Source organism: Sinocyclocheilus anshuiensis, unplaced genomic scaffold (assembly GCF_001515605.1).
Source record: "Sinocyclocheilus anshuiensis isolate Anshui unplaced genomic scaffold, SAMN03320099.WGS_v1.1 scaffold717, whole genome shotgun sequence".
Classification (NCBI taxonomy): Eukaryota; Metazoa; Chordata; class Actinopteri; order Cypriniformes; family Cyprinidae; genus Sinocyclocheilus; species Sinocyclocheilus anshuiensis.
In genome coordinates, this window is record NW_015539857.1 from 41,292 (window position 1) to 47,377 (window position 6,086).

Genomic DNA, 6,086 nt, shown 5'->3' on the forward strand with positions numbered 1-6,086 from the left:
ATTTCTCTCCTCTTTACTGCTTAAGCTTTAACCCTTTCCTATACCAACTGTATGCGTGTGTGTGTGTGTGTGTGTGTGTGTGTGTGTGTATGTTAGACCAGTTTAAGTGTTTATGTGTATGTTAGACCAGTTTAAGTGTTTATGTAGTATGTTAGACTAGTTTAAGTGTTTATGTAGTTAATAAAGTCTTACTTGTATCACACTTGACGTTGTTCATTGTTTGCTCATAACTGGAGTCACTTAATCATGCAGATTTATGCTACAAGCTCGGTGTAGAATTGTACAGTAAGAACGTTATTTCCCTTAACCAGGAAATTAACGTTCTTAGAATTGACAGACAGTTGACCCTGAGAGGTCAAGTAAATATCTACAGTGGATCTAAATATTTATAATTAATTATAACTAGTTATGATTAATTATTCATATTTCTCATGAGCTGATTCGCTACAGTTTCTAGTAAGTACATCCATTGCAATAAAGTAACTTAATTAGAATATTTACATGTTGCATTTTTGAATGTGCAGAAACCGACAACAATCATAAAACCTCCAAAAAATAAAAAGCACCAAAGCAAAATGTTTTCAGCTTCAAACTATATTCATATTTATCGATTAACATGTACATATAGATTTAAAAGGTCTCACGTATCAAGGTAAAGTATTAAGCAGTATCTGTTCCAGTGTATTTTAACAATGTAAAGTAAGTATCATATTTGATCCAAAGACGTCAAAAGAGTAGAAAATAAAATGTCAGCAGGCAGCAACATTTAAGATCGATTCCCATCAATTCTCCTCACAGATCTTCAAACTTTAACTTTTGGCTTGACATTCAGTAACAGTTCTCACTCCAAACATCGAAACAATCACACAAAAGCACTCAAACTCGCTCAGGTCTGAATGAATTCATATTTTCCTCACATGCTGCTGCTGCTGCACTAAATGTTTATTTCAGTAGAAAGAAGCAAGAAAAGATGCACAAGTAGCGCTGAACCCGATGAAAACAATACAGAAATGAGCCTGTAAAATGTGGCTTAAACAGACTGTATAAAGTGTGTTTGATAGTTGTGTAAATATGAGAAATACCGTGAGCTGCTGAACTCTCCTCAGAAGACTCGACGCTGACTGAATGAGGGAAGGGAACAGGGTTGCCAGGTTTTCGCAACAAAACCCGCCCAATTGCTACTCAAAACTAGCCCAATCGCGTTTCGAGGGAATGTTTATTCCAGTAGGAATCATGGATCGCGGAAGCGGGGGGGCTGCCCTGGCCTGGGCCCGGGTTACTTTTGAGGTCTGGTACAAATGGGCTTGAAAAATACATAGGCTATAAGGCTCATATGTATGCACGTTTAATCATTAAAAGATTAAGATTTCGATTCAAACACGCGCGTTCTTATTCCTAAATGACGGTGATTCTGCAATGTCTATTAAACCTTTGAAATCACAATCACATCGGAATATTTAAACCTGCTTTTGCGCAGCCGCTGATGCAGAGAGAGCAGCGCTCATCATGTAAAGCTTTATGTTTGAAACAGCTTCACGGTCTACACAGCAGGCTACATAGAGCTAGATGTTCATTTCGGTTAGTTTTCCTAACCGACAACCGACGCTCGTTAACAGATTATTAACCGTTAACCGACAAGATTATTTTAAATTAGAATTTAATTAAATTAGAAAGGATAAGTGTCTGTGACCCGTTAAAAATACTTACATTTGTTTCCTGGGGATTCATTTTACATGCGCAAAAAGCAACAAACAACAGAACATCATAACACATCACGCACCTGCACGCTTCTGCAGTGGAGAAAAACATAATAAAAGCTAGGCTATATATATATAAAACGAATAAATAGGCCTATACGACAAATATATTTTTACTTAAATAATAAATTAAGAAAACGAAAGAGAATTTTGTTGTGCTGCACGAAAGGAAACGGACGGTAAGTGGCATATTTTTCTAGGCTTGTTTTACAAAAGCACAAAGATCTGTTTTTATTGTGAATGTACACAAATAAAGGCAAATCTTTTACAAATCCGATTATCTTTATGACTAAAAGGAGTAGTTGCTTCCTACGGAAGCCCTGAACCGCATGGTGGAAAAAAAAAAGAAAGAAAACTTATGGTGGTGTAAAAAATAAAACTTATCTCGTTATTTCGACATAATAACTTGTTATTTCGAGATATTAAGTCGTTATTTCGAGATATTAAGTCGTTATTTCGAGATATTAAGTCGCTATTTTGAGATAAGTCGTTATTTCGACATAACTCGTTATTTCGAGATATTAAGTCGTTATTTCGACATATTAAGTCGTTATTTCGACATAACTCGTTATTTCGAGATATTAATTCGTTATTTCGACATATTAAGTCGTATTTCGACATATTAAGTCGTTATTTCGACATAACTCGTTATTTCGAGATATGAATTCGTTATTTCGACATATTAAGTCGTTATTTCGACATAAGTCGTTATTTCGACATAAGTCTCATTATGTTAAGGTTTGTATTGATTTCAATATAAGCCACTAGAGGGCAGAATAAGACAAAAGAACGCATTGTAGTTATGTTGACCTACTGGTAAGCACTTTTACAAGTTGGTGCTCCAAAATCCCAGATGTTTATCATGGGAATTTGCATTCATTCCAGGCTAACATTTATTGAGGTGAAATTTATGTAGCCCGTAAATGCAACATATTACCGTAAAAGGTTGTCATAAATACACTGTAGGCGTTTATTCTGTAGTTTTCATAACAGTGGATATTCTACTAATTCAAACTTTTCTAATACATGGCCTAATAGGCAATTAACCTATTTAGCAATTACATAGCTATATAGTTTGGTGCTAATTGCTAGTATTGCTCTTTCAGTCAACTTAGTTTATCTATTAGCCTTAGTATATTTGTTGGCAGCGTCAGGTCGCAGCGCCACGCATCACCAGTTGCCAAATGCGGTCAAGCCAGCATTAAGAAGAACACGGTCAAGTGTAATTCGGTCTTATTTTCACATAAAGGATCTGTGGATGTACCACAAATAGTCAAAGATGAATGAAGAATAAACACCACCCTTGTTCCTCGTGTTTTATTCTCCAAGTTTCTGGTTCCTCGTGTTTTATTCTCCGGGGTTCTGGTTCCTCGTGTTTTATTCTCCTGGGTTCTGGTTCCTCGTGTTTTATTCTCCGGGGTTCTGGTTCCTCGTGTTTTATTCTCCGGGGTTCTGGTTCCTCGTGTTTTAATCAAGTCTACAATCCTGCCAGAAATGAAGTGTCCCCAACTAAGCAAAACAACGGTGACAGTGGCGAGGAACCAAAACTCAAGCGGAGAAAGAAATGGAGAGAAAAGAAAAAAAAAACACTTGTGAGAGAGCAGGCTCAGTCTGGGGTCAGTTCTCCTCTGGCCAGAATTTGGATTGTGTGAGGCTGAAGTTTTCCAACGATATATCAAAATACTTAAATGTGAATCTTGATTAAAAATGTTATAAACAGTAACACACTCAGTGTTTGTTGTATTTGTTTTAATACAGTAATTGATGGTTTGGATAGTTAACTTTATATTACACAGTCCAAAGTAAAAAGCACATTTTGATAAAAGAGAAAAGTTGGGAGGTTGAATCAAAGCATAGCTCAGTAGCTTAATACATGTAAGATTCATGAATAAATTAAGACACAAATGTAGTTTCATTTGTCTGAGCACAAGGTTTTATTTTTTCAATATTGCACCATGTTTTTGTCCCACTTCTCAAGAATCAGTGATTTGCTAGTTATATAGCTGATTATAGTTCGGGGAACAGACGCAGTCTCTATAGTATGATCTCTAGGTGAAAGAGACTCTCTGTAAAAACAGAAAAGTCCTGAATAAACAGGAAAAACGGAGATGTGATTAAAGTTTGTGTCTCTCAAGCATCAGTCGTCAGCACCTTTATTAATACTTGTTTGGTATTTCTTATTAATTATCAGATGGTAAATGCAGTGTATAAGAGGTTTTGGTGAGAGCGCGGCTGCAGCTCCACATTATCTGAACGAACTAACGAGAATATTCAGTACGACACTGAACATCATGACATAATCTGTAATAAACCTTCTGAAACACAGCAACACACCAGTACTGGATACAGAGTCAAATAATGCCAAGGTTTTTTCATTCATTTTAGTAGCAAACATTTCACAATGGAGATCTGGGGAATTTGGAGGCCGAGTTAACCCTTGTGTTGTGTTCAGAACCCTATCACACTTACGAGGTTACAGAGCAAAAAGGGCCCTCCCTCAAAAATTCTTCAGGTATGAAGCTCTCAAAAATGTTTTTCTGCACTGATCACGTGTGTATAGTTTCTCTCTAGTGTGGATGTTCATGTGTCTCTTAAGGCTTGCTGATTGTGTGAAACTCTTCCCACATTGATCACACGTGAATGGTTTCTCTCCAGTATGAACTCTCATATGTGCTGTAAGTTGATTGACTCTGAAATTAAATTAAAATTTTTTATTTTTTTAGTAACTCATAAAAAAAAAAAAAACTGTGAAAGGACATAAAAATTAACCATGATATAATAGCGGAAATAGGGCTGGACAATATGACCTAAAATCAAAACCTCAATTAATTGAACACTTTAGCTCGATTATAATTATTGAATGATTATTTTATTTTTAACATTTGTTTATATTCTAAAATGTAAAACAAATTTCATTAAATGAAATAAATACGAAACATCAATTTGTAAAAGGTGAAGGAGATGTCCTCTAAATTGTATCTTTGAAGAGACAAGAGCTCACTCAGTAACAGTGCAATCTCATGTGGCAATAATGCACACATTATATGCATTTCATTGCCACATGGGACATTTTAAATCTATACACGAACAGATTTATAATATAAAATGTCCCACGTGGCTCATTAATTGGGCTCAATATGATGCATTTATCAGTGTTTGTAAGTAATTATAACCATGTAAAGTGACTATAACAAGTTTGATCAGCCAAAGATAAACGTTTTCCTCACGCTTATTTAAGTTAGCAAACGCAGAAACAGCGCTGTGCACGATTAAAACAAGGCAGAAACGACCTCGTATAAAAAAAGTAAAGTATATTTTACAGTTGTGCAAATAAGTGAAATACTGTGAACTGCTCACCTCTCCTCAGAACACTCGACGCTGACGGAGTGAGCTCGCGCTAGTGATGAGGTCATCGCCGCGAGGCGGGATCATCAAAAAACCGCCAAATTCTATTTGCTTTACTTTTGGTTTATTGTTTTTTTCTTTTTCAAAAACAAACATACAGAGATACTTAACGTCAAACAGAGGGGTATTGCACAAAAGTAGAATTAAGAAAGCCAGGATAACAGAAAAGGTGCGGCTTGACCTAGTTTAATCAGCGCATCCTGGCTTAAAAGGCTGATTTATACTTCTGCGTCGGACCTACGCCGTAGCCTTTACGCCGTAGGCTATGCGTCAGTTTTCATTTATACTTCTGCGTCGTTGTCCGCGTCAAGGTGCAGTACACATGCAAACCGCTAGTCTGCAGTGTCCACGAGCATGTTGCTGGTGTAACCCGCAGTACCACGGCAAAAGCCGAAGAAGAACTTGTCATTTCCACAAATGAACATCTTCTTCTTCTCTTCTTCGAGGTTTAACGGCAGCTTGCATCCAAGAGCGTTGCATTACCGCCATCTACTGGATTATTCTCCTGCGATGTTATATACCTTCTGCAATTCAAAAGAACATGTTCTATGGTTTCTGTCTGACAATATTCACAAAAACCAGTAGGATGCTTCCCTATAATGTGTAATGTACTATTTAAATTACTGTGTCCTATTCTTAATCTTGTCATCACTATTTCTTCTCTCCTAGTCCCTCCCCAATTCCTCTCTGCACCAACTTTATTTTGAATGGCATACAAATGTCTTCCTTTAGCTTCCCTGTCCCACTGACGTTGCCATTCTCTCATGGCTTCTTTCCAAACTATACTTTTTCCTTCAGATTTTGACATCTTTATATTTACTTCAATATTCTCATTTTTTAATTGCTTGTTTAGCTAATTTATCCACTCTCTCATTGCCCAAAATGCCTATATGAGCTGGGGTCCAAATCAGTCGAATCTCATTA

At 36.6% G+C, this 6,086-nt stretch overlaps 1 long non-coding RNA gene across 1 annotated transcript in view; it reads right to left on the reverse strand.

The window, feature by feature from the left end:
- Positions 1-5,152, reverse strand: part of LOC107684864 (uncharacterized) — a 41,667-nt gene extending 36,515 nt beyond the window's left edge. Inside the window, exons 1-2 of the long non-coding RNA XR_001633897.1 lie at positions 5,115-5,152; positions 4,070-4,072 (exon numbers count right to left, since the gene is read on the reverse strand). This is a non-coding gene — a long non-coding RNA (uncharacterized LOC107684864). The remainder of the gene's footprint in view (positions 1-4,069; positions 4,073-5,114) is intronic.
- Positions 5,153-6,086: the final 934 nt, after the last annotated feature.